Below are 27482 nucleotides of genomic sequence, written 5' to 3'. Positions count from 1 at the left end.
CCACTAGGACGATAGAGAAAATAAGAATTTACTTACCGATAATTCTATTTCTCGGAGTCCGTAGTGGATGCTGGGCGCCCATCCCAAGTGCGGATTATCTGCAATACTTGTACATAGTTACAAAAATCGGGTTATTATTGTTGTGAGCCATCTTTTCAGAGGCTCCGCTGTTATCATACTGTTAACTGGGTTCAGATCACAGGTTGTACAGTGTGATTGGTGTGGCTGGTATGAGTCTTACCCGGGATTCAAAATCCTTCCTTATTGTGTACGCTCGTCCGGGCACAGTATCCTAACTGAGGCTTGGAGGAGGGTCATAGGGGGAGGAGCCAGTGCACACCACCTGATCCTAAAGCTTTACTTTTTGTGCCCTGTCTCCTGCGGAGCCGCTATTCCCCATGGTCCTTTCAGGAACCCCAGCATCCACTACGGACTCCGAGAAATAGAATTATCGGTAAGTAAATTCTTATTATTCAGGCTGACGTTCTTATTACAGTAGTTTGTACCCAATAAATTAGGTAGCTTATTGTGTCCTCTACCAATGAAGTTAATATTTATTTATTACCATTTATTTATATAGGGGGTAATTCCAAGTTGATCGCAGCAGGATTTTTGATAGCAATTGGGCAAAACCATGTGCACTGCAGGGGAGGCAGATATAACATGTGTAGAGAGAGTAAGATTTGGGTGGGTTATTTTGTTTCTGTGCAGGGTAAATACTGGCTGCTTTATTTTTACACTGCAAATTAGATTGCAGATTGAACACACCCCACCCAAATCTAACTCTCTCTGCACATGTTATATCTGCCTCCCCTGCAGTGCACATGGTTTTGCCCAATTGCTAACAAAAATCCTGCTGCGATCAACTTGGAATTACCCCCATAGTGCACACATTTTGCAGTGCTTTACAGAGAGTATTTGGCCATACACATCGGGTGTGGTATGGAAGGTAGATAGTTACTAGGTTGACAGTGTCTAGGTTGACCACTATTGGTCGACAGTAACTAGGTCAACAGGGTTTCTAGGTCAACAGGGTCTTTAGGTCAATATGAGGTTTTTTTTTATGTCGTTTTCTTCGTAGAGTGACCGGGAACACCAACTAGTAGTCCACGTGGATCGTTAAGTATGAAAAGGTTCAAAAACAGAAAAAAAATCATGAAAAATTCATGTCGACCTTTTGACCGGATCCCATACACATCAGTCCCTGCCCCAGTGGTGCTTACAATCTATATTTCCTACCACATGTACACGCACACTGTAGGGTTAACTTTTGTCGGGAGCCAATTAACCTACCAGTATATTTTTAGGTTGTGGGAGGAAACCCACGCAAGCACGGGGAGAATATAGAAACTCCACACAGTGCCATGGTGGGAATTGAACCCATGACCTCAGTGCTGGGAGGCAGTAATGCTAACTATTACACCATCCGTGCTGCCCTTAGTAGCAGTTCCTAACTTCATGTTTATTCTAAACATCTTAAATATACGGTGTAGTGTTTCCCAAAGGGATAGCATATTTTTATTGTAGCTATTTATTGTATTAAATAGAATTCAGTTTGTTCCATTGGCCATATTATACTGGACACAAATTTCCCAGGCTAGGTGTTGAAAGTGTATTATGTGAGTTATACATTGTTAGTGGATCACTCCGTTATTGGAATGTAACAAATACTGTAGTGTGTCCAGTGCAGGACAATAATGTCCATTCACATCCCCATAGTGACTGGAAACAAAGAGGGATTTAATGGAGACTCTTAATTATGGGACTACTATTGTATTGAAAGACACTGTCGCCAGTGTCTGTAAATGAGAAAACACGAGGATATGGGGAGTTAGTGCTCTTTACGGGAGAGTATTTATATATCCTCAAATGTTTTAACTGTGTCCCATGTAGCCAGCTGTAATTGCTTCCACCATGCACTACTAATTCTGCTGGAAGGAAAACTGCTGTTACTGTGGAGGATTGTACAGTATGTAATTCTGCAGTTATGCATGAGAAGACAAATGAAGCGGACTCATTTTTGCTTCTAGATCAGTGTGGTGTTTCCATAGGTGCTTTGGTAAAAAAAAAAAAAAAAACCTCCTTTCTACCAGGATGCTCTGCTCCTGCAATGCTAATCATGCATACAGTTGTTGGTCTCTAATGGAAGTCCTGCTTCTAATGGTTTGTATATCTATTGTCTACAGGCACAGCACATATAATCTTCATGCAGAGAACTGAAGCGTGCTTTATCGCTTACTAAATATTAGTGTAGCATTCAGTCAGCTGTTTGGCGTGTTCCTTCTTCTATAGGTTGAGCATCAGTTAGATAGTCTTTGTTAGCCTAGCTGGTGGAAAGCTGATAATCATCCATGCCTTTCACGTAAAATAAATACTGCTGACTGACAGATTGGCTTTCTGCGGATTGCTGGCATATCTACAGTATATTATTGTCCTGCAGCAGACCCTATTTCTGCATTGGGATTGATTGCTGTGGAAGAAGTGTATGTAATTGGTACTTACATAAAGCACAGCAAGCAATTTGCTCCTTTTGTATTGCTTGGTTGCATGCTTGGCAAAGCATTACTTTCTTTATACAAGGCAGGATGTTGTCAAGTGCAAATGCTGGCTATCTAGAGAACCAATTCACAGGTGTGAGAGGCACAGACTAGATTAACGCCACATATAATATTGGACATACACGTTGGCAACTTTCTGCATCTTTACAATGTAAGCAATTGAATGCTGAGAATGGGGCATGGTTTAGAGCAGAGGTTCTCAAACTCGGTCCTCGGGGGCACACACAGTGCATGTTTTGCAGGTAACCCAGCAGGTGCACAGGTGTATTAATTACTCACTGACACATTTTAAAAGGTCCACAGGTGGAGCTAATTATTTCACTTGCGATTCTGTGAGGAGACCTGCAAAACATGCACTGTGTGTGCCCCCGAGGACCGAGTTTGAGAACCTCTGGTTTAGAGGGTTACGGTGGTAGTCTTGGCTGAACATGGATCAGTGGGTATAGGTACATTGCACATAGTAACTTTGGCTCTGCAAATGTGAACTGTTCTCAAATACCATTATAAAGAACCAGTGATGCATGTGCATTATTTGAATGACTGGCAGAAAACATTGTCATAGAGCATTATGTAGATAGGACAGTGATCCCAGCTTACAGTAATGTACCCTCTCAACCCCCCAACAGCCTAGGTTTCAAAAATAGTCATGCTTGAAGAGGTATAGCATGGTGACAGAGACACTAACTGAACTGCCTGCACTCGAGCACTAATGGGCCATTCCATTGTCACATAGGGGACAGGGCCTTCTCCTCTCATGTGCCCTTCCTTCTCTTACGTGCTATCTTATACTACATACTCCATTTGAAGGCACCTAACCCCTGATTGTCTGTATATACCTAGTACTTATCCTATATTGTCTCAAACCGTTCATCCTTAATTTATTGTTTTGCTCATTTGTTCATGTACTCGGTAAGTAATAGGCACTGCGGATCCCTTGTGGCACAGTATAAATAAAATAATAATAATCTAAAGTTTTATCATATCATTTTTTGTTAAAACTTAACATGAGGAAGTTCTAAAAAAATTAATGGATGTCATTTCAAAGTGCATAACTAGGCTTATTTTCTCTAACGTCCTAGTGGATGCTGGGGACTCCGAAAGGACCATGGGGAATAGCGGCTCCGCAGGAGACTGGGCACAAAGTAAAAGCTTTAGGACTAGCTGGTGTGCACTGGCTCCTCCCCCTATGACCCTCCTCCAAGCCTCAGTTAAGATTTTGTGCCCGAACGAGAAGGGTGCAATCTAGGTGGCTCTCCTGAGCTGCTTAGAGTAAAAGTTTAAATAGGTTTTTTTATTTTCAGTGAGACCTGCTGGCAACAGGCTCACTGCATCGAGGGACTAAGGGGAGAAGAAGCGAACTCACCTGCGTGCAGAGTGGATTGGGCTTCTTAGGCTACTGGACATTCGCTCCAGAGGGACGATCACAGGCCCAGCCATGGATGGGTCCCGGAGCCGCGCCGCCGGCCCCCTTACAGAGCCAGAAGAGTGAAGAGGTCCGGAAAATCGGCGGCAGAAGACGTCCTGTCTTCAATAAGGTAGCGCACAGCACCGCAGCTGTGCGCCATTGCTCTCAGCACACTTCACACTCCGGTCACTGAGGGTGCAGGGCGCTGGGGGGGGGGCGCCCTGGGACGCAATGAAAATACCTTAAATGGCTAAAAATACATCACATATAGCTCCTGGGCTATATGGATGTATTTAACCCCTGCCAGTTTTCCACAAAAAAGCGGGAGAAAGGCCGCCGAAAAAGGGGCGGAGCCTATCTCCTCAGCACACAAGCGCCATTTTTTCCTCACAGCTCCGTTGGAGGAAGGCTCCCTGACTCTCCCCTGCAGTCCTGCACAACAGAAACAGGGTAAAACAAGAGAGGGGGGGGCACTAAATTGGCATATTAATATATACAGCAGCTATATTAGGGAAAAACACTTATATAAGGTTATCCCTGTATATATATAGCGCTCTGGTGTGTGCTGGCAAACTCTCCCTCTGTCTCCCCAAAGGGCTAGTGGGGTCCTGTCCTCTATCAGAGCATTCCCTGTGTGTGTGCTGTGTGTCGGTACGCTGTGTCGACATGTATGAGGAGGAAAATGGTGTGGAGGCGGAGCAATTGCCTGTGTTAGTGATGTCACCCCCTAGGGAGTCGACACCTGACTGGATGGTCTTATGGAAAGAATTACGTGATAGTGTCGGCACTTTACAAAAGACTGTTGACGACATGAGACAGCCGGCAAATCAGTTAATACCTGTACAGGCGTCTCAAACACCGTCAGGGGCTATAAAACGCCCGTTACCTCAGGTCGATACAGACACGGACACTGACTCCAGTGTCGACGGTGAGGAAACAAACGTATTTTCCAGTAGGGCCACACGTTACATGATCACGGCAATGAAGGAGGTTTTGAACATTTCTGATACTACAAGTACCACAAAAAAGGGTATTATGTGGGGTGTGAAAAAACTACCCGTAGTTTTTCCTGAATCAGATGAATTAAATGAGGTGTGTGATGAAGCGTGGGTTTCCCCCGATAAAAAACTGCTAATTTCTAAAAAATTATTGGCATTATACCCTTTCCCACCAGAGGTTAGGGCGCGTTGGGAAACACCCCCTAGCGTAGATAAGGCGCTCACACGCTTATCAAAACAAGTGGCGTTACCGTCCCCTGATACGGCCGCCCTCAAGGAACCAGCTGATAGGAAGCTGGAAAATATCCTTAAAAGTATATACACACATACTGGTATTATACTGCGACCAGCAATCGCCTCAGCCTGGATGTGCAGTGCTGGGGTGGCTTGGTCGGATTCCCTGACTGAAAATATTGATACCCTGGACAGGGACAATATATTATTGACTATAGAGCATTTAAAGGATGCATTTCTATATATGCGAGATGCACAGAGGGATATTTGCACTCTGGCATCAAGAGTAAGTGCGATGTCCATTTCTGCCAGAAGAGGATTATGGACGCGACAGTGGTCAGGGGATGCGGATTCCAAACGGCATATGGAAGTATTGCCGTATAAAGGGGAGGAGTTATTTGGGGTCGGTCTATCGGACCTGGTGGCCACGGCAACGGCTGGAAAATCCACCTTTTTACCCCAAGTCACCTCGCAGCAGAAAAAGATACCGTCTTTTCAGGCTCAGTCCTTTCGTCCCCATAAGGGCAAGCGGGCAAAAGGCCACTCATATCTGCCCCGGGGCAGAGGAAGGGGAAAAAGACTGCAGCAAACAGCCTCTTCCCACGAACAGAAGCCCTCCCCCGCTTCTGCCAAGTCCTCAGCATGACGCTGGGGCCTTACAAGCGGACTCAGGCACGGTGGGGGCCCGTCTCAAGAATTTCAGCGCGCAGTGGGCACACTCGCAAGTGGACCCCTGGATCCTGCAGGTAGTATCTCAGGGGTACAAATTGGAATTCGAGACGTCTCCCCCTCGCCGGTTCCTGAAGTCTGCTTTACCAACGTCTCCCCCCGACAGGGAGGCGGTATTGGAAGCCATTCACAAGCTGTATTCCCAGCAGGTGATAATCAAGGTACCCCTCCTACAACAGGGAAAGGGGTATTATTCCACGCTGTTTGTGGTACCGAAGCCGGACGGCTCGGTGAGACCCATTTTAAATCTGAAATCCTTGAACACTTACATAAAAAGGTTCAAGTTCAAGATGGAGTCACTCAGAGCAGTGATAGCGAACCTGGAAGAAGGGGACTATATGGTGTCTCTGGACATCAAGGATGCTTACCTCCATGTCCCAATTTGCCCTTCTCACCAAGGGTACCTCAGGTTTGTGGTACAGAACTGTCACTATCAGACGCTGCCGTTTGGATTGTCCACGGCACCCCGGGTCTTTACCAAGGTAATGGCCGAAATGATGATTCTGCTTCGAAGAAAAGGCGTCTTAATTATCCCTTACTTGGACGATCTCCTGATAAAGGCAAGGTCCAGAGAACAGTTAGAGGTCGGAGTAGCACTATCTCAAGTAGTACTACGACAGCACGGATGGATTCTAAATATTCCAAAATCACAGCTGATTCCGACGACACGTCTGCTGTTCCTAGGGATGATTCTGGACACAGTACAGAAAAAGGTGTTTCTCCCGGAGGAGAAAGCCAAGGAGTTATCCGACCTAGTCAGGAACCTCCTAAGACCAGGCCAAGTGTCAGTACATCAATGCACAAGGGTCCTGGGAAAGATGGTGGCTTCTTACGAAGCGATTCCATTCGGCAGATTCCACGCAAGAACTTTTCAGTGGGATCTGCTGGACAAATGGTCCGGATCGCATCTTCAAATGCATCAGCGGATAACCCTGTCTCCAAGGACAAGGGTGTCTCTCCTGTGGTGGTTACAGAGTGCTCATCTCCTAGAGGGCCGCAGATTCGGCATTCAGGATTGGGTCCTGGTGACCACGGATGCCAGCCTGAGAGGCTGGGGAGCAGTCACACAGGGAAGAAATTTCCAGGGCTTGTGGTCAAGCATGGAAACGTCACTTCACATAAATATCCTGGAACTAAGGGCCATTTACAATGCCCTAAGTCAGGCAAGACCTCTGCTTCAGGGTCAGCCGGTGTTGATCCAGTCGGACAACATCACGGCAGTCGCCCACGTAAACAGACAGGGCGGCACAAGAAGCAGGAGGGCAATGATGGAAGTGGCAAGGATTCTTCGCTGGGCGGAGAATCATGTGATAGCACTGTCAGCAGTGTTCATTCCGGGAGTGGACAACTGGGAAGCAGACTTCCTCAGCAGACACGATTTTCACCCGGGGGAGTGGGGACTTCACCCAGAAGTCTTCCACATGATTGTGAACCGTTGGGAAAAACCAAAGGTGGACATGATGGCGTCCCGCCTCAACAAAAAACTGGACAGATATTGCGCCAGGTCAAGGGACCCTCAGGCAATAGCTGTGGACGCTCTGGTAACACCGTGGGTGTACCAGTCAGTGTATGTGTTCCCTCCTCTTCCTCTCATACCAAAAGTACTGAGAATCATAAGAAGGAAAGGAGTAAAGACTATACTCGTGGCTCCGGATTGGCCAAGAAGGACTTGGTACCCGGAAATTCAAGAGATGCTCACGGAAGACCCGTGGCCTCTACCTCTAAGAAAGGACCTGCTCCAGCAGGGACCATGTCTGTTCTAAGACTTACCGCGGCTGCGTTTGACGGCATGGCGGTTGAACGCCGGATCCTGAAGGAAAAAGGCATTCCGGATGAAGTCATCCCTACCCTGATCAAAGCCAGGAAGGATGTAACCATACAACATTATCACCGTATTTGGCGTAAATATGTTGCGTGGTGCGAGGCCAGGAAGGCCCCTACAGAGGAATTTCAACTGGGTCGTTTCCTGCATTTCCTGCAAACAGGACTGTCTATGGGCCTTAAATTAGGGTCCATTAAGGTTCAAATTTCGGCCCTGTCAATATTCTTCCAAAAAGAACTGGCTTCTGTTCCTGAAGTTCAGACGTTTGTCAAGGGAGTACTGCATATACAGCCTCCTTTTGTGCCTCCAGTGGCACCTTGGGATCTCAATGTAGTTTTGGGATTCCTAAAATCACATTGGTTTGAACCACTCACCACTGTGGACTTAAAATATCTCACATGGAAAGTGGTAATGCTGTTAGCCCTGGCTTCAGCCAGGCGTGTCTCAGAATTGGCGGCTTTATCCTATAAAAGCCCTTACCTAATTTTTCATACGGGGGAGTGGGGACTTCACCCAGAAGTCTTCCACATGATTGTGAACCGTTGGGAAAAACCAAAGGTGGACATGATGGCGTCCCGCCTCAACAAAAAACTGGACAGATATTGCGCCAGGTCAAGGGACCCTCAGGCAATAGCTGTGGACGCTCTGGTAACACCGTGGGTGTACCAGTCAGTGTATGTGTTCCCTCCTCTTCCTCTCATACCAAAAGTACTGAGAATCATAAGAAGGAAAGGAGTAAAGACTATACTCGTGGCTCCGGATTGGCCAAGAAGGACTTGGTACCCGGAAATTCAAGAGATGCTCACGGAAGACCCGTGGCCTCTACCTCTAAGAAAGGACCTGCTCCAGCAGGGACCATGTCTGTTCTAAGACTTACCGCGGCTGCGTTTGACGGCATGGCGGTTGAACGCCGGATCCTGAAGGAAAAAGGCATTCCGGATGAAGTCATCCCTACCCTGATCAAAGCCAGGAAGGATGTAACCATACAACATTATCACCGTATTTGGCGTAAATATGTTGCGTGGTGCGAGGCCAGGAAGGCCCCTACAGAGGAATTTCAACTGGGTCGTTTCCTGCATTTCCTGCAAACAGGACTGTCTATGGGCCTCAAATTAGGGTCCATTAAGGTTCAAATTTCGGCCCTGTCAATATTCTTCCAAAAAGAACTGGCTTCTGTTCCTGAAGTTCAGACGTTTGTCAAGGGAGTACTGCATATACAGCCTCCTTTTGTGCCTCCAGTGGCACCTTGGGATCTCAATGTAGTTTTGGGATTCCTAAAATCACATTGGTTTGAACCACTCACCACTGTGGACTTAAAATATCTCACATGGAAAGTGGTAATGCTGTTAGCCCTGGCTTCAGCCAGGCGTGTCTCAGAATTGGCGGCTTTATCCTATAAAAGCCCTTACCTAATTTTTCATACGGGGGAGTGGGGACTTCACCCAGAAGTCTTCCACATGATTGTGAACCGTTGGGAAAAACCAAAGGTGGACATGATGGCGTCCCGCCTCAACAAAAAACTGGACAGATATTGCGCCAGGTCAAGGGACCCTCAGGCAATAGCTGTGGACGCTCTGGTAACACCGTGGGTGTACCAGTCAGTGTATGTGTTCCCTCCTCTTCCTCTCATACCAAAAGTACTAAGAATCATAAGAAGGAAAGGAGTAAAGACTATACTCGTGGCTCCGGATTGGCCAAGAAGGACTTGGTACCCGGAAATTCAAGAGATGCTCACGGAAGACCCGTGGCCTCTACCTCTAAGAAAGGACCTGCTCCAGCAGGGACCATGTCTGTTCTAAGACTTACCGCGGCTGCGTTTGACGGCATGGCGGTTGAACGCCGGATCCTGAAGGAAAAAGGCATTCCGGATGAAGTCATCCCTACCCTGATCAAAGCCAGGAAGGATGTAACCATACAACATTATCACCGTATTTGGCGTAAATATGTTGCGTGGTGCGAGGCCAGGAAGGCCCCTACAGAGGAATTTCAACTGGGTCGTTTCCTGCATTTCCTGCAAACAGGACTGTCTATGGGCCTCAAATTAGGGTCCATTAAGGTTCAAATTTCGGCCCTGTCAATATTCTTCCAAAAAGAACTGGCTTCTGTTCCTGAAGTTCAGACGTTTGTCAAGGGAGTACTGCATATACAGCCTCCTTTTGTGCCTCCAGTGGCACCTTGGGATCTCAATGTAGTTTTGGGATTCCTAAAATCACATTGGTTTGAACCACTCACCACTGTGGACTTAAAATATCTCACATGGAAAGTGGTAATGCTGTTAGCCCTGGCTTCAGCCAGGCGTGTCTCAGAATTGGCGGCTTTATCCTATAAAAGCCCTTACCTAATTTTTCATACGGACAGGGCAGAATTGAGGACTCGTCCTCAATTTCTTCCTAAGGTGGTTTCAGCATTTCACTTAAACCAGCCTATTGTGGTGCCTGCGGCTACTAGGGACTTGGAGGATTCCAAGTTGCTGGACGTAGTCAGGGCCCTGAAAATATATGTTTCCAGGACGGCTGGAGTCAGAAAATCTGATTCGCTGTTTATCCTGTATGCACCCAGCAAGCTGGGTGCTCCTGCTTCTAAGCAGACGATTGCTCGTTGGATTTGTAGTACAATTCAGCTTGCACATTCTGTGGCAGGCCTGCCACAGCCAAAATCTGTAAAAGCCCATTCCACACGGAAAGTGGGCTCATCTTGGGCGGCTGCCCGAGGGGTCTCGGCTTTACAACTTTGCCGAGCAGCTACTTGGTCAGGGGCAAACACGTTTGCTAAATTCTACAAATTTGATACCCTGGCTGAGGAGGACCTGGAGTTCTCTCATTCGGTGCTGCAGAGTCATCCGCACTCTCCCGCCCGTTTGGGAGCTTTGGTATAATCCCCATGGTCCTTTCGGAGTCCCCAGCTTCCACTAGGACGTTAGAGAAAATAAGAATTTACTTACCGATAATTCTATTTCTCATAGTCCGTAGTGGATGCTGGGCGCCCATCCCAAGTGCGGATTGTCTGCAATACTTGTACATAGTTATTGTTACAAAAATCGGGTTATTGTTGTTGTGAGCCATCTTTTCAGAGGCTCCTTCTGTTATCATGCTGTTAACTGGGTTCAGATCACGGGTTGTACGGTGTGATTGGTGTGGCTGGTAAGAGTCTTACCCGGGATTCAAAATCCTTCCTTATTGTGTACGCTCGTCCGGGCACAGTATCCTAACTGAGGCTTGGAGGAGGGTCATAGGGGGAGGAGCCAGTGCACACCAGCTAGTCCTAAAGCTTTTACTTTGTGCCCAGTCTCCTGCGGAGCCGCTATTCCCCATGGTCCTTTCGGAGTCCCCAGCATCCACTACGGACTATGAGAAATAGAATTATCGGTAAGTAAATTCTTATTATAGGTAGGGGAAAAAATTCTGTTATTCATAGAAACATAGGCTGGAATTCAATTGTTTGAGCTCCGTTCGGGGAGTGATCATCTGCCATCGCCGGCATTTCAGCTTGCCATCCCTGGGGGTAGTGAGCTGAAATGAGCGAAAAGTCACCCAACGGGACTTTTCGCATCACGCCCATTACTTTGGGTCTGGTTTAGCTGCTTTACATGACTAGACCCGACACTCATGGGTACAAAGTGCACAATCGAAAAGCAGAATTGCACACTGCAGTAGCAACTGGCCCTGCTTTTGCAGTAACCTGCAGCAGATAACTACTGTATGTTGGCCCTGGAAATGTTACTTAAACAAATGGGGAAAAAAATCCATGTAAAGGGTTAATTTATCCTTTAAATATGTTGAGTAAAAGTACTGAATAAATGTGTAACAGCAGTGCTGTCATTTATCTTATTGTTTTGGTGTAACATTATACACTGCAAGTGTAAGGCTTCCAAGTCACGCTCTGTAATGTATACAGTTTCGCTTGTATGTGCTACTGTATTATGAGAATGTTTAAACTGCAGCTTTGTTAAGCTAAAAAAAGACTATTTTCAGATGTTTTTGGACAATAGTTTTTTTCCCACTTTCATACAGCCTGATTTAAAGAAACAGCAACCACCAAGCAATGTTCCCTTTATCAGCACCCCATACTATGTGCGGCATCCTTACTAACTCTTATCTGATGAACATATTCTCTAGTTAGCAAGAGTTAAGGGGGGTACTCACGGAGCGATATTCTAAGCAATCTGACTAGATTGCTTAGAATATCAGCATGATCGCTCCGTGTGTAGCCCCCTCAGCGATAGCGATGCGCGGCCCCGCACATCGCTACCGCTGCTGCTAGATTGGCCTGCATGCAGGCCAATCTAGCGGGTCGCTCACTTCACCCGCTGGGTGAAGTGAGCGGCCCCCCCGTCTCCCCCCGCACGCTCAGCACAGATCGCGCTGTGCTTAGCGGCAGGAGAGATGTGTGCTGAGCGGTTCGCTCAGCACACATCTCTCCTTAATCAGCCCGTGGGTACTGGGCTTAAAGCAGGGTAAACACTGAGCGACAGCACGTCTAATTCGGTATATCAGACTGGTATTTCAGGTAGTGTGTTCCGGATATGCGGGTGCCCACAGTCACTAGCGACGTCATCAGGTTTGATGTGCTGCACATCAAATCCGACTATATCGCTAGCGTCCTGTAGTATGCTAATGAGGAATGGAACATGATGGTTCCGTACTTAATTAACATTGCTCAGTGGGGGTAATTCCAAGTTGATCGCAGCAGGATTTTTGTTAGCAGTTGGGCAAAACCATGTGCACTGCAGGAGGGGCAGATATAACATGTGCAGAGAGAGTTAAATTTGGGTGGGGTGTGTTCAATCTGCAATCTAATTTGCAGTGTAAAAATAAAGCAGCCAGTATTTACCCTGCACAGAAATAAAATAAACCACCCAAATCTAACTCTTTTTGCACATGTTATATCTGCCCCCCCTGCAGTGCACATGGTTTTGCCCAACTGCTAACAAAGTTCCTGCTGCGATCAACTTGGAATTACCCCCAATGTCGGGTATTACCCCTACATATCGGAACCTGGGTACACATCGTTCCAGTGTGTTCCTAGCTTAGAACTCTGGTAAGGATCATCTTGAGTTGGTTCTTCCAAATTGATACCGTACAGAAGATAGAGTGCAGTACAAACCACTTCATATAACAGAGCCAGCAGTTCCCAGACCCTTTGTCGGTAACGTTATGTTGCTATGGAAGCATGTCTGCCCTCACATACTCTTACAGGATTGATTTCCTTGGTCAGAGTGGTATTTTTGGAACATTTTGCTAGTTTGTTTATTTTGTATATTTTGGCATTCATCTCTTAGAACCTTTCCACAGTTATACTTGGCCTCAGATTAAATGCAAAATGTTCCTTTCTTAAATGGAAAAAATTTCTGTAGTCACTGAAAAGCTGCTTTGGTTATGTCGTCATTGTCTGTTTATTTTTAGTCTCTTATGTACAGCATTCAATGTGTTTTCTAAGCACAGTGCAGAATGAAGATTCATATGACCTTCTAAAGTGGGTGGTCTTCAGTTTGTCGGCTGTTGGGATCCCGGCGCACAGTATACCGGTGCCGGAATCCCGACACCCGGCATACCGACACCTTTTCTCCCTCTTGGAGGTCCACGACCCCACTGGAGGGAGAATAGATAGCGTAGCGCGCCACCGTGCGTGGCGAGCCTGCAAGGGGCTCATTTGCGCTCGCCTAGCTGTCGGTATGCCGGCGGTCGGGATTCCGGTGCCGGTATGCTGGCCGCCGGCATACCATACTACACCTTCTAAGACCACTGCAGACATGTCTGGTTACATTAGGAAGTACAAAGTAGTATTAACGCTAATTATTGTTATTTTTGTTTGATTTTTCTGAACCAGAGTTACTTCAAAAGCGGTTGGAAAGTTTTATAATGCTCTGAACTGTTTATTGTGATACAGTATTTAGTTCGCTATGGTACACTAGTAACTTTTAAGAGGGAAATAAAACTATGTGATACAATCGAAGCCTCATCAATTACTCTGGGAAACTTTATGATCTCTATTACTTGCCCATTCCCACCTGACCCCAAAATTGCCGCAAATTTCTTGGAACACAGGGCCTGATTTTGATTTAGAAGTAAAGCAAAAAAATTAAAATTAAGTAGCTGTGCAATAGAGAAGAAAAAACAGCGCCACTTGTGGTAATTTATCCGTCAAAGCAAGTATATAAAATATATGTCTAAAATTACACTCCCTTGGTATAAAGGGTGTCAGCAGGCCCCTAAATAAAACAGCAGTGGTAAGCTGCTGTGAAAGTGTTATAAAAACCAGGAATATGGGCACAAGCGACCAATGGTGTCTGTTGTGAAGGAACATAAAATATTTTTTTATATAAGATGAATATTTATTTTACAAAATATAAGAAATAATAGTACGCTTTTGTTAAAAAAGAAAAATGCTAAAGCATAAAAATTCATAAAAAATGGAGAAAGTTGAGACTAAAAAAAAATATAAAAGTACAAGGTACACATCAATTTGTAGTATATGTGTATAAAGTGCTTATCTTAGGTACAGGAGGTCAGTCGGGGAAAGGTCATGGAATGTCCAACGCGTTTCGTCCTTCAGGACTTCATCAAGGGTAGTGTAGCATTGGGACAGGTCTCATATTTATACCTCTATCAATTAGAAGACTATGTGTGACATCACTTCCTCCCACAGTGATGCTTAGGGAATGCAATGATCTTAGTATATTTCATATTTTAATGAAATCAATGTGTGGAATATAAGTGTCTAAAACAAAGCTAATTATTGTAACCAAGTTGCAAAACGAGTGGTTTGGTAAGTGTAATGGGGTATTTGTTCACGGAATGTACTGGCAGCAGGTACTTCCGCCCCACTTCCTGTGGTGTGGCGGGCTCTTCTGCGCTTGCGCCCGCTCCCGCATTAGGACTCAGGTGCCGGAAGCCGCTTCACGGGCTCGTCTGCGCTTGCGCCCGCTCCCGCGTTTGGGATCAGGTCCCGGAAGCCGCGTCACTCTCGCCGGAAGTCACGTCCGCGTCATCTCGTCACGTGTGGGAACCAGGAAGCCATGTATGCCGTGGAACGCACTCCGAAGTCGAAACTCCTTTCTTTCAAGCCGCGCGTCACTTCCTTTCAGTGGGGATTCCATTCAGCAGATAATGTCCGGAATTTAGTACAATCTTGAAACGCACGTGAACCGCAAATGGTGTTTCTGACAACATTCTTTCAATAGTGAGCCCCAATGATAGATCACTATTCTTTAGAGTTTGAACGGTAATTGGTATCTGTGAATTCTTCATTTGAACGGCATATAAATATATAGTTTGTTGTTATGCCATTCTCTGTCCCGGAAGACATAGGAAGGGAATGAAAAAAAATATACATTACCAGAGATTCATGGACATATTTGAAAATACCTATTTATAACAAAATATATATTAATTTCAATTAGATTGGTCGTAGAGAACAAATCAAAATGTTAGATAAGTTTCATGAGTAATTAATATTATAATTAAAGTGCCTGTGCTGAGTCTCTTGTTATTATTAATTTGTGAGAAGAGGTGTAAGTGCTACGTTGAATATTTCTATGAGTGGTGCATCGAATTATATCCATTCAGATCCATCAAGAAGAAGGGGTGGAACCCAAGGGTGTTTAGGAGATGTGTGAGTGAAAGGTATTAATGTATTAAGTGATTTACAGCTGTTTTACTGGTTTAGGAACTCTCATGTGCATGCACTGTTTCTACAGCACCTAGTCTTCTCCGGAGGTCACCCTCCTTGATACTGGCCAGGCCCATAAAATGCTTAGCTTCCACGATCGGACGAGAGTGGGCGTTCCATTTTGGTATGGCTGTAGTCTACGTAGCACCAGTTCACCAGAGGTCTTTCACAACTGAAATATAAAACCTAGAAATGAGAATAAAATGCCATACCCAAGCACCACAGTGTTTATTTAAAGGAATGAGGGGGGAGGGAGAATCCCTGGAGTTCTAAACCTGCTCCAGTTCTTGATCTTTCCTTGTTCATAGTCTTCTTTGTCCCCTGTAAATTTCTTCTCTTTCCCTTTGATTACTTCCTCCTCTATCCGTTCCATTTTCTTACTTAATACTTTTCCATTGATGATGTAGTCCTCCTTGTCTTTAAACTTGTCAATCTCTGCTTCCTTCTCTCTAATTGATGTCTCTAGCTCCATCAATGTATTCTTTTTCTCCGTGATGAGCAATTTCATGAGATTGATGGAGCAGGTGTGTAGGATAGCATCCCATTTCTCTATGAATTCGGTGTTATTATTTCCAAATGTAGGTTGTTTGGTCACCCTCAGTCCTCTAGGGATTCTGGCTACTGAGATGTAATGTTCTAATCCCTTGATATCCCACCATGCTTTTACCTCTTTTGTAAGAAGTCTTTCAATCCCCCAGAAGAGGTCATCTAGGTCACATGGGGGGGGGGGGAGGGGGGTGCATCCACGGGTTTACTCTCATTAAATATTTTCTGACATAAGTCATTTCTTTTAGTAGTGCGTTCATTGTTCCTAAACATAATAATGAGGGAAAAACTCCCACCAGGCAGCTGGATTTTAGTAATACCAAGAAAGATTTGTAATAGAGAAGAAAAAACAGCGCCACTTGTGGTAATTTATCCGTCAAAGCAAGTATATAAAATATATGTCCAAAATTACACTCCATTGGTACAAAGGGTGTCAGCAGGCCTGACAGCTTAAACTAAGAATCCAAGAACATGTTCGGAACATTAAAAATAAGGTGGAAACACATGCAGTTTCCAAGCACTTCCTGTCATACCACAACTCCAATCCTGAGGCCTTAACGTACAAGGCCATAGAACATGTTGCACTCGGCGAGAGAAGTGGCGACCTTGTGAATCTGCTATCCAGAAGGGAAATGTTCTGGATATTCCAATTGAAGACGATGCATCCGGCTGGATTCAACGAAAGCTACGAAATCTCTCCCTTTCTTTAGATATTGATTCTCCCTCCCCCTTCATTCCTTTAAATAAACACTGTGGTGCTTGGGTATGGCGTTTTATTCTCATTTCTAGGTTTTATATTTCAGTTGTGAAAGACCTCTGGTGAACTGGTGCTAAGTAGACTACAGCCATACCAAAACCACTCATAGAAATATTCAACGTAGCACTTACACCTCTTCTCACAAATTAATAATAACAAGAGACTCAGCACAGGCACTTTAATTATAATATTAATTACTCATGAAACTTTTCTAACATTTTGATTTGTTCTCTACGACCAATCTAATTGAAATTAATATATATTTCCCTGACGTCCTAGTGGATGCTGGGAACTCCGTAAGGACCATGGGGAATAGCGGCTCCGCAGGAGACTGGGCACAAAAAGTAAAAGCTTTAGACTAGCTGGTGTGCACTGGCTCCTCCCCCTATGACCCTCCTCCAAGCCTCAGTTAGATTTTTGTGCCCGAACGAGAAGGGTGCAAGCTAGGTGGCTCTCCTGAGCTGCTTAGAAGTAAAAGTTTAAATAGGTTTTTTTATTTTCAGTGAGTCCTGCTGGCAACAGGCTCACTGCATCGTGGGACTAAGGGGAGAAGAAGCGAACTCACCTGACTGCAGAGTGGATTGGGCTTCTTGGCTACTGGACATTAGCTCCAGAGGGACGATCACAGGTTCAGCCTGGATGGGTCCCGGAGCCGCGCCGCCGGCCCCCTTACAGAGCCAGAAGAGCGAAGAGGTCCGGAGAAAGCGGCGGCAGAAGACGTTCCTGTCTTCAAATAAGGTAGCGCACAGCACTGCAGCTGTGCGCCATTGCTCTCAGCACACTTCACACTCCGGTCACTGAGGGTGCAGGGTGCTGGGGGGGAGCGCCCTGAGACGCAATAAAAACGATATAAAAACCTTATATGGCTAAAAAAAATGCATCACATATAGCTCCTGGGCTATATGGATGCATTTATCCCCTGCCAGTTTCCTGAAAAAAGCGGGAGAAAAGGCTGCCGTGAAGGGGGCGGAGCCTTTCTCCTCAGCACACAAGCGCCATTTCTCTATCGTCCTAGTGGATGCTGGGGTTCCTGAAAGGACCATGGGGAATAGCGGCTCCGCAGGAGACAGGGCACAAAAAGTAAAGCTTTAGGATCAGGTGGTGTGCACTGGCTCCTCCCCCTATGACCCTCCTCCAAGCCTCAGTTAGATTTTTGTGCCCGGCCAAGAAGGGTGCAATCTAGGTGGCTCTCCTAAAGAGCTGCTTAGAAAAGTTTAGCTTAGGTTTTTTATTTTACAGTGAGTCCTGCTGGCAACAGGATCACTGCAACGAGGGACTTAGGGGAGAAGAAGTGAACTCACCTACGTGCAGGATGGATTGGCTTCTTTGGCTACTGGACATTAGCTCCAGAGGGACGATCACAGGTACAGCCTGGATGGTCACCGGAGCCTCGCCGCCGGCCCCCTTGCAGATGCTGAAACGAGAAGAGGTCCAGAATCGGCGGCAGAAGACTCCTCAGTCTTCTTAAGGTAGCGCACAGCACTGCAGCTGTGCGCCATTTCCTCTCAGCACACTTCACACGGCAGTCACTGAGGGTGCAGGGCGCTGGGAGGGGGGCGCCCTGGGAGGCAAATGAAAACCTTTTTTGGCTAAAAATACCTCGCATATAGCCTCCGGGGGCTATATGGAGATATTTAACCCCTGCCAGAATCCATTAAAGAGCGGGAGACGAGCCCGCCGAAAAAGGGGCGGGGCCTATCTCCTCAGCACACAGCGCCATTTTCCCTCACAGAAAGGCTGGAGGGAAGGCTCCCAGGCTCTCCCCTGCACTGCACTACAGAAACAGGGTTAAAACAGAGAGGGGGGGCACTAATTTGGCGTTAGAAATATATAAAAGATGCTATAAGGGAAAACACTTATATAAGGTTGTCCCTATATAATTATAGCGTTTTTGGTGTGTGCTGGCAAACTCTCCCTCTGTCTCTCCAAAGGGCTAGTGGGTCCTGTCCTCTATCAGAGCATTCCCTGTGTGTGTGCTGTGTGTCGGTACGTGTGTGTCGACATGTATGAGGACGATGTTGGGAGGAGGCGGAGCAATTGCCTGTAATGGTGATGTCACTCTCTAGGGAGTCGACACCGGAATGGATGGCTTATTTAGGGAATTACGTGATAATGTCAACACGCTGCAAGGTCGGTTGACGACATGAGACGGCCGACAAACAATTAGTACCGGTCCAGACGTCTCAGAAACACCGTCAGGGGTTTTAAAACGCCCGTTTACTTTAGTCGGTCGACACAGACACGGACACTGAATCCAGTGTCGACGGTGAATAAACAAACGTATTCCTTATTAGGGCCACACGTTAAGGGCAATGAAGGAGGTGTTACATATTTCTGATACTACAAGTACCACAAAAGAGGGTATTATGTGGGATGTGAAAAAACTACCGTAGTTTTTCCTGAATCAGATAAATTAAATGAAGTGTGTGATGATGCGTGGGTTCCCCCCGATAGAAAATTATGGGAGGTATACCCTTTCCCGCCAGAAGTTAGGGCGCGTTGGGAAACACCCCTTAGGGTGGATAAGGCGCTCACACGCTTATCAAAACAAGTGGCGGTACCGTCTATAGATAGGGCCGTCCTCAAGGAGCCAGCTGACAGGAGGCTGGAAAATATCATAAAAAGTATATACACACATACTGGTGTTATACTGCGACCAGCGATCGCCTCAGCCTGGATGTGCAGAGCTGGGGTGGCTTGGTCGGATTCCCTGACTAAAAATATTGATACCCTTGACAGGGACAGTATTTTATTGACTATAGAGCATTTAAAGGATGCATTTTCTATATATGCGAGATGCACAGAGGGATATTTGCACTCTGGCATCAAGAGTAAGTGCGATGCCCATATCTGCCAGAAGATGTTTATGGACACGACAGTGGTCAGGTGATGCAGATTCCAAACGGCACAAAGGTGTATTGCCGTATAAAGGAAAAGGAGTTATTTGGGGTCGGTCCATCGGACCTGGTGGCCACGGCAACTGCTGGAAAATCCACCGTTTTTACCCTAAGTCACATCTCTGCAGAAAAAGACACCGTCTTTTCAGCCTCAGTCCTTTCGTCCCTATAAGAGTCATATCTGCCCAGGGATAGAGGAAAGGGAAGAAGACTGCAGCAGGCAGCCCATTCCCAGGAACAGAAGCGTTCCACCGCTTCTGCCAAGCTCTCAGCATGACGCTGGGACCGTACAGGACCCCTGGATCCTACATGTAGTATCCCAGGGGTACAGATTGGAATGTCGAGACGTTTCCCCTTCGCAGGCTCCTGAAGTCTGGTTTACCAAGGTCTCCCTCCGACAAGGAGGCAGTATGGGAAACAATTCACAAGCTGTATTCCCAGCAGGTGATAATCAAATTACCCCTCCTACAACAAGAAAAGGGGTATTATTCCACATTATATTGTGGTACTGAAGCCAGAAGGCTAGGTGAGACCTATTCTAAATCTAAAAAAATTTGAACACTTACAAAGGTTCAAATCAAGATGGAGTCACTCAGAGCAGTGATAACGAACAAGGAAGAAGGGGACTATATAGTGTCCCGAGACATCAGGGATGCTTACCTCCATGTCCAAAATTTGCCCTTCTCACTAAGGGTACCTCAGGTTCGTGGTACAGAACTGTCACTATCAGTTTCAGACGCTGCCGTTTGGATTGTCCACGGCACCCCGGGTCTTTACCAAGGTAATGGCCGAAATGATGATTCTTCTTCGAAGAAAAGGCGTCTTAATTATCCCTTACTTGGACGATCTCCTGATAAGGGCAAAGTCCAGGGAACAGTTGGAGGTCGGAGTAGCACTATCTTGGATACTGCTACAACAGCACGGGTGGATTCTAAATATTCCAAAATCGCAGCTGATCCCGACGACAAGTCTGCTGTGCCTAGGGATGATTCTGGACACAGTCCAGAAAAAGGTGTTTCTCCCGGAAGAGAAAGCCAGGGAGTTATCCGAGCTAGTCAGGAACCTCCTAAAATCAGTGCATCATTGCACAAGGGTCCTGGTAAAGATGGTGACTTCCTACGAAGCAATTCCATTCGGCAGATTTCACGCAAGAATTTTTCAGTGGGATCTGCTGGACAAATGGTCCGGATCGCATCTTCAGATGCATCAGCGGATAACCCTATATCCAAAGGGTGTCTCTCCTGTTGTGGTTACAGAGTGCTCATCTTCTAGAGGGCCGCAGATTCGGCATTCAGGATTGGATGCTGGTGACCACGGAGGCCAGCCCGAGAGGCTGGGGAGCAGTCACACAAGGAAAAAATTTCCAGGGAGTGTGATCAAGTCTGGAGACTTTTCTCCACATAAATATACTGGAGCTAAGGGTAAATTTATAATACTCTAAGCTTAGCAAGACCTCTGCTTCAAGGTCAGCCGGTATTGATCCAGTGGGAAAAACATCACGGCAGTCGCCCACGTAAATAGACAGGGCGGCACAAGAAGCAGGAGGGCAATGGCAAAAACTGCAAGGACTTTTCGCTGGGCGGAAAATCATGTGATAACACTGTCAGCAGTGTTTCATTCCGGGAATGGAAACTGGGAAGCAGACTTCCTCAGCAGGCACGACCTCCACCCGGCAGAGTGGAAACTTCATCGGGAAGTTTTCCACATGATTGTAAACCGTTGGGAAATACCAAAGGTGGACATGATGGCGTCCCGTCTGAACAAAAAACGGGACAGGTATTGCGCCAGGTTAAGAGACCCTCAGGCAATAGCTGTGGACGTTCTGGTAACACCATGGATGTACCAGTCGGTGTATGTGTTCCATCCTCTGCTTCTCATACCTAAGGTACTGAGACTTATAAGACGTAGAGGAGTAAGAACTATACTCATGGCTCCGGATTGGCCAAGAAGGACTTGGTACCCGGAACTTCAAGAGATGCTCACAGAGGACTTATGGCCTCTGCCGCTAAGAAGGGACTTGTTTCAGCAAGTACCATGTCTGTTCCAAGACTTACCGCAGCTGCGTTTGACGGCATGGCGGTGGAACGCCGGATCCTAAGGGAAAAAAGGCATTCCGGAAGAGGTCATTCCTACCCTGGTCAAAGCCAGAAAGGAGGTGACCGCACAACATTATCACCACATGTGGCAAAAATATGTTGCGTGGTGTGAGGCCAGAAAGGCCCCACGAAGAAATGTCAACTCGGTCGATTCCTGCATTTCCTGCAAACAGGAGTGTCTATGGGCCTCAAATTGGGGTCCATTAAGGTTCAAATTTCGGCCCTGTCGATTTTCTTCCAGAAAGAAGTGGCTTCAGTTCCTGAAGTCCAGAAGTTTGTCAAGGGAGTATTGCATATACAACCCCCTTTTGTGCCTCCAGTGGCACTGTGGGATCTCAACGTAGTTCTGGGATTCCTCAAATCACATTGGTTTAAAACCAGTCAAATCTGTGGATTTGAAGCATCTCACATGAAAAGTGACCATGCTCTTGGCCCTGGCCTGGACCAGGCGAGTGTCAAATTGGTGTTTTTTTTTCTCAAAAAAGCCCATATCTGGTTGTCCATTTGGACAGGGCAGAGCTGCGGACTCGTCCCCAGTTCTCTCCCTAAGGTGGTGTCAGTGTTTCACCTGAACCAGCTTATTTTGGTGCCTTGCGCCTACTAGGGACTTGGAGGACTCCAGGTTGCTAGATGTTGTCAGGGCCCTGTAAATATAGGTTCCAGGACGGCTGGAGTCAGGAAAACTGACTTGCTGTTATCCTGTATGCACCCAACAAACTGGGTGCTCTTGCTTCTAAGCAGACTATTGCTAGTTGGATGTGTAATACAATTCAGCTTGCACATTCTGTGGCAGGCCTGCCACAGCCAAAATATGTAAATGCCCATTCCACAAGGAAGGTGGGCTTATCTTGGGCGGCTGCCCGAGGGGTCTCGGCTTTACAACTTTGCCGAGCGGCTATTTAGTCAGGGGCAAACACGTTGGTAAAATCCTACAAATTTGATACCCTGGCTAAGGAGGACCTGGAGTTCTCTCATTCGGTGCTGCAGAGTCATCCGCACTCTCCCGCCCGTTTGGGAGCTTTGGTATTATCCCCATGGTCCTTTCAGGAACCCCAGCATCCACTAGGACGATAGAGAAAATAAGAATTTACTTACCGATAATTCTATTTCTCGGAGTCCGTAGTGGATGCTGGGCGCCCATCCCAAGTGCGGATTATCTGCAATACTTGTACATAGTTACAAAAATCGGGTTATTATTGTTGTGAGCCATCTTTTCAGAGGCTCCGCTGTTATCATACTGTTAACTGGGTTCAGATCACAGGTTGTACAGTGTGATTGGTGTGGCTGGTATGAGTCTTACCCGGGATTCAAAATCCTTCCTTATTGTGTACGCTCGTCCGGGCACAGTATCCTAACTGAGGCTTGGAGGAGGGTCATAGGGGGAGGAGCCAGTGCACACCACCTGATCCTAAAGCTTTACTTTTTGTGCCCTGTCTCCTGCGGAGCCGCTATTCCCCATGGTCCTTTCAGGAACCCCAGCATCCACTACGGACTCCGAGAAATAGAATTATCGGTAAGTAAATTCTTATTTTTCTTTCACAGCTCCGCTGGAAGGACGGCTCCCTGACTCTCCCCTGCAGTCCTGCACTACAGAAACAGGGTAAAACAGAGAGGGGGGCACTATTGGCAGCTAATATATAAATACAGCAGCTATAACAGGGAGTAACACTTATATAAGGTTATCCCTGTATATATATATAGCGCTCTGGTGTGTGCTGGCAAACTCTCCCTCTGTCTCCCCAAAGGGCTAGTTGGGTCCTGTCCTCTATCAGAGCATTCCCTGTGTGTGTGCTGGGTGTCGGTACGATTGTGTCGACATGTATGAGGAGGAAAATGATGTGGAAGCAGAGCAATTGCCTGTGTTAGTGATGTCACCCCCTAGGGAGTCGACACCTGACTGGATGGTAGTAATTAAAGAATTACGTGACAATGTCAGCACTTTGCAAAAAACTGTTGACGACATGAGACAGCCGACAAATCAATTAGTGCCTGTTCAGGCGTCTCAGACACCGTCAGGGGCGCTAAAACGCCCGTTACCTCAGATGGTCGACACAGACCCTGACACGGATACTGAATCCAGTGTCGCCGGTGACGAGATAAACGTAATGTCCAGTAGGGCTACACGTTACATGATCACGGCAATGAAGGAGGCATTGAACATTTCTGACACTACAAGTACCACAAAAAAGGGTATTATGTGGGGTGTGAAAAAACTACCAGTGGTTTTTCCTGAGTCAGATGAATTAAATGAGGTGTGTGATAAAGCGTGGGTTTCCCCCGATAAAAAACTGCTGATTTCTAATAAATTATTGGCACTATACCCTTTCCCGCCAGAGGTTAGGGCACGTTGGGAAACACCCCCTAGGGTAGATAAGGCGCTCACACGCTTATCAAAACAAGTGGCGTTACCGTCTCCTGATACGGCCGCTCTCAAGGAACCAGCTGATAGAAGGCTGGAAAATATCTTAAAAGGTATATACACACATACCGGTGTTATACTGCGACCAGCGATCGCCTCAGCCTGTATGTGCAGCGCTGGAGTGGCTTGGTCGGATTCCCTGACTGAAAATATTGATACCCTGGATAGGGACAGTATATTATTAACTATAGAGCATTTAAAGGATGCATTACTATATATGCGAGATGCACAGAGGGATATTTGCACCCTGGCATCTAGAGTAAGTGCGATGTCCATTTCTGCCAGAAGAACGTTATGGACGCGACAGTGGTCAGGTGATGCGGATTTCAAACGACATATGGAAGTATTGCCGTATAAAGGGGAGGAGTTATTTGGGGTCGGTCTATCGGACCTGGTGGCCACGGCAACGGCTGGAAAATCCACCTTTTTACCCCAGGTCACCTCTCAGCAGAAAAAGACACCGTCTTTTCAAACCCAGTCCTTTCGTCCCTATAAGGGCAAGAGGGAAAAAGGCCGCTCGTTCCTGCCCCGGGGCAGAGGAAGGGGAAAAAGACTGCACCATGCAGCCTCTTCCCAAGAGCAGAAGCCCTCCCCCGCTTCTGCCAAGTCCTCAGCATGACGCTGGGGCTCTGCAAGCAGACTCGGGCACGGTAGGGGGCCGTCTCAAGAATTTCAGCGCGCAGTGGGCTCACTCGCAAGTGGACCCCTGGATCCTGCAGGTAGTATCACAGGGGTACAAATTGGAATTCGAGACGTCTCCCCCTCGCCGGTTCCTGAAGTCTGCTCTACCAACGTCTCCCTCCTACAGTGAGGCAGTATTGGAAGCTATTCACAAGCTGTATTCCCAGCAGGTGATAATCAAGGTACCCCTCCTACAACAGGGAAAGGGGTATTATTCCACACTGTTTGTGGTACCGAAGCCGGACGGCTCGGTGAGACCAATTTTAAATCTAAAATCTTTGAACACTTACATAAAAAGGTTCAAATTCAAGATGGAGTCACTCAGAGCAGTGATAGCGAACCTGGAAGAAGGGGACTATATGGTATCTCTAGTCATCAAGGATGCTTATCTCCATGTCCCAATCTACCCTTCTCACCAAGGGTACCTCAGGTTTGTGATACAAAACTGTCATTATCAGTTTCAGACGCTGCCGTTTGGATTGTCCACGGCACCACGGGTCTTTACCAAGGTAATGGCCGAAATGATGATTCTTCTTCGAAGAAAAGGCGTCTTAATTATCCCTTACTTGGACGATCTCCTGATAAGGGCAAGGTCCAGGGAACAGTTAGAGGTCGGAGTAGCACTATCTCAGGTAGTGCTACGTCAGCACGGGTGGATTCTAAATATCCCAAAATCGCAGCTGATTCAGACGACACGTCTGCTGTTCCTAGGGATGATTCTGGACACAGTCCAGAAAAAGGTGTTTCTCTCGGAGGAGAAGGCCAGGGAGTTATCCGAGCTAGTCAGGAACCTCCTAAAACCAGGACAAGTGTCAGTGCATCAGTGCACGAGAGTCCTGGGAAAAATGGTGGCTTCTTACGAAGCATTCCATTCGGAAGATTCCATGCAAGAACTTTTCAGTGGGATCTGCTGGACAAATGGTCCAGATCGCATCTTCAGATGCATCAGCGGATAACCCTATCTCCAAGGACAAGGGTATCTCTCCTGTGGTGGTTACAGAAGGCTCATCTTCTAGAGGGCCGCAGATTCGGCATTCAGGATTGGATGCTGGTAACCACGGATGCCAGCCTGAGAGGCTGGGGAGCAGTCACACAGGGAAGAAATTTCCAGGGCTTGTGGTCAAGCATGGAAACGTCTCTTCACATAAATATCCTAGAGCTAAGGGCCATTTACAATGCCCTAAGTCAAGCAAGGCCTCTGCTTCAGGGTCAACCGGTATTGATCCAGTCGGACAACATCACGGCGGTCGCCCACGTAAACAGACAGGGCGGCACAAGAAGCAGGAGGGCAATGGCAGAAGCTGCAAGGATTCTCCGCTGGGCGGAAAATCATGTGATAGCACTGTCAGCAGTATTCATTCCGGGAGTGGACAACTGGGAAGCAGATTTCCTCAGCAGACACGACCTCCACCCGGGGGAGTGGGGACTTCATCCAGAAGTCTTCCAAGTGATTGTAAACCGTTGGGAAAAACCAAAGGTGGACATGATGGCGTCCCGTCTCAACAAGAAACTGGACAGATATTGCGCCAGGTCAAGGGACCCTCAGGCAATAGCGGTGGACGCTCTGGTAACTCTGTGGGTGTTCCAGTCGGTATATGTGTTCCCTCCTCTTCCTCTCATACCAAAAGTACTGAGAATCATAAGAAGGAGAGGAGTAAGAACGATACTCGTGGCTCCGGATTGGCCAAGAAGAACTTGGTACCCGGAGCTGCAAGAGATGCTCACGGAGGACCCGTGGCCTCTACCTCTAAGGAAGGACCTGCTCCAGCAGGGACCTTGTCTGTTCCAAGACTTACCGCGGCTGCGTTTGACGGCATGGCGGTTGAACGCCGGATCCTGAAGGAAAAAGACATTCCAGATGAAGTCATTCCTACCCTGATCAAGGCCAGGAAGGATGTAACTGCAAAACATTATCATCGCATTTGGCGAAAATATGTTGCGTGGTGTGAGGCCAAGAAGGCCCCTACGGAGGAATTTCAACTGGGTCGATTCCTACATTTCCTGCAAGCAGGATTGTCTATGGGCCTAAAATTAGGATCCATTAAGGTTCAAATTTCGGCCCTGTCGATCTTCTTCCAGAAAGAACTGGCTTCAGTGCCTGAAGTTCAGACGTTTGTCAAAGGGGTACTGCATATACAGCCTCCTTTTGTGCCTCCAGTGGCACCTTGGGATCTCAATGTAGTTTTAGGGTTCCTAAAATCACATTGGTTTGAACCACTTGCCACAGTGGATTTGAAATATCTCACATGGAAAGTGGTAATGCTGTTGGCCCTGGCTTCAGCCAGGCGCGTATCAGAATTGGCGGCTTTATCCTATAAAAGCCCTTACCTGATATTTCATTCGGATAGGGCGGAATTGAGGACTCGTCCTCAATTTCTCCCTAAGGTGGTTTCAGCGTTTCACATGAATCAACCTATTGTGGTACCTGTGGCTACTATGGACTTGGAGGACTCCAAGTTGCTGGACGTAGTCAGGGCCCTGAAAATATATGTTTCCAGGACGGCTGGAGTCAGAAAATCTGATTCGCTGTTTATCCTGTATGCACCCAGCAAGCTGGGTGCTCCTGCTTCTAAGCAGACGATTGCTCGTTGGATTTGTAGTACAATTCAACTTGCACATTCTGTGGCAGGCCTGCCACAGCCAAAATCTGTAAAAGCCCATTCCACAAGGTG

The 27482-nt window shown here is 46.9% G+C and overlaps 1 protein-coding gene and 1 pseudogene across 1 annotated transcript in view; one reads left to right on the top strand and one right to left on the bottom strand.

The window, feature by feature from the left end:
* Positions 1 to 27482, top strand: part of MFAP3L (microfibril associated protein 3 like) — a 75050-nt gene that overhangs the window by 25146 nt on the left and 22422 nt on the right. The window lies entirely within an intron of this gene.
* Positions 15434 to 15552, bottom strand: LOC134949546 (5S ribosomal RNA; annotated as a pseudogene).

The sequence above is a fragment of the Pseudophryne corroboree genome, chromosome 1, assembly GCF_028390025.1.
Source record: "Pseudophryne corroboree isolate aPseCor3 chromosome 1, aPseCor3.hap2, whole genome shotgun sequence".
NCBI lineage: Eukaryota > Metazoa > Chordata > Amphibia > Anura > Myobatrachidae > Pseudophryne > Pseudophryne corroboree.
This window is presented reverse-complemented; position numbering and strand designations above follow the sequence as displayed.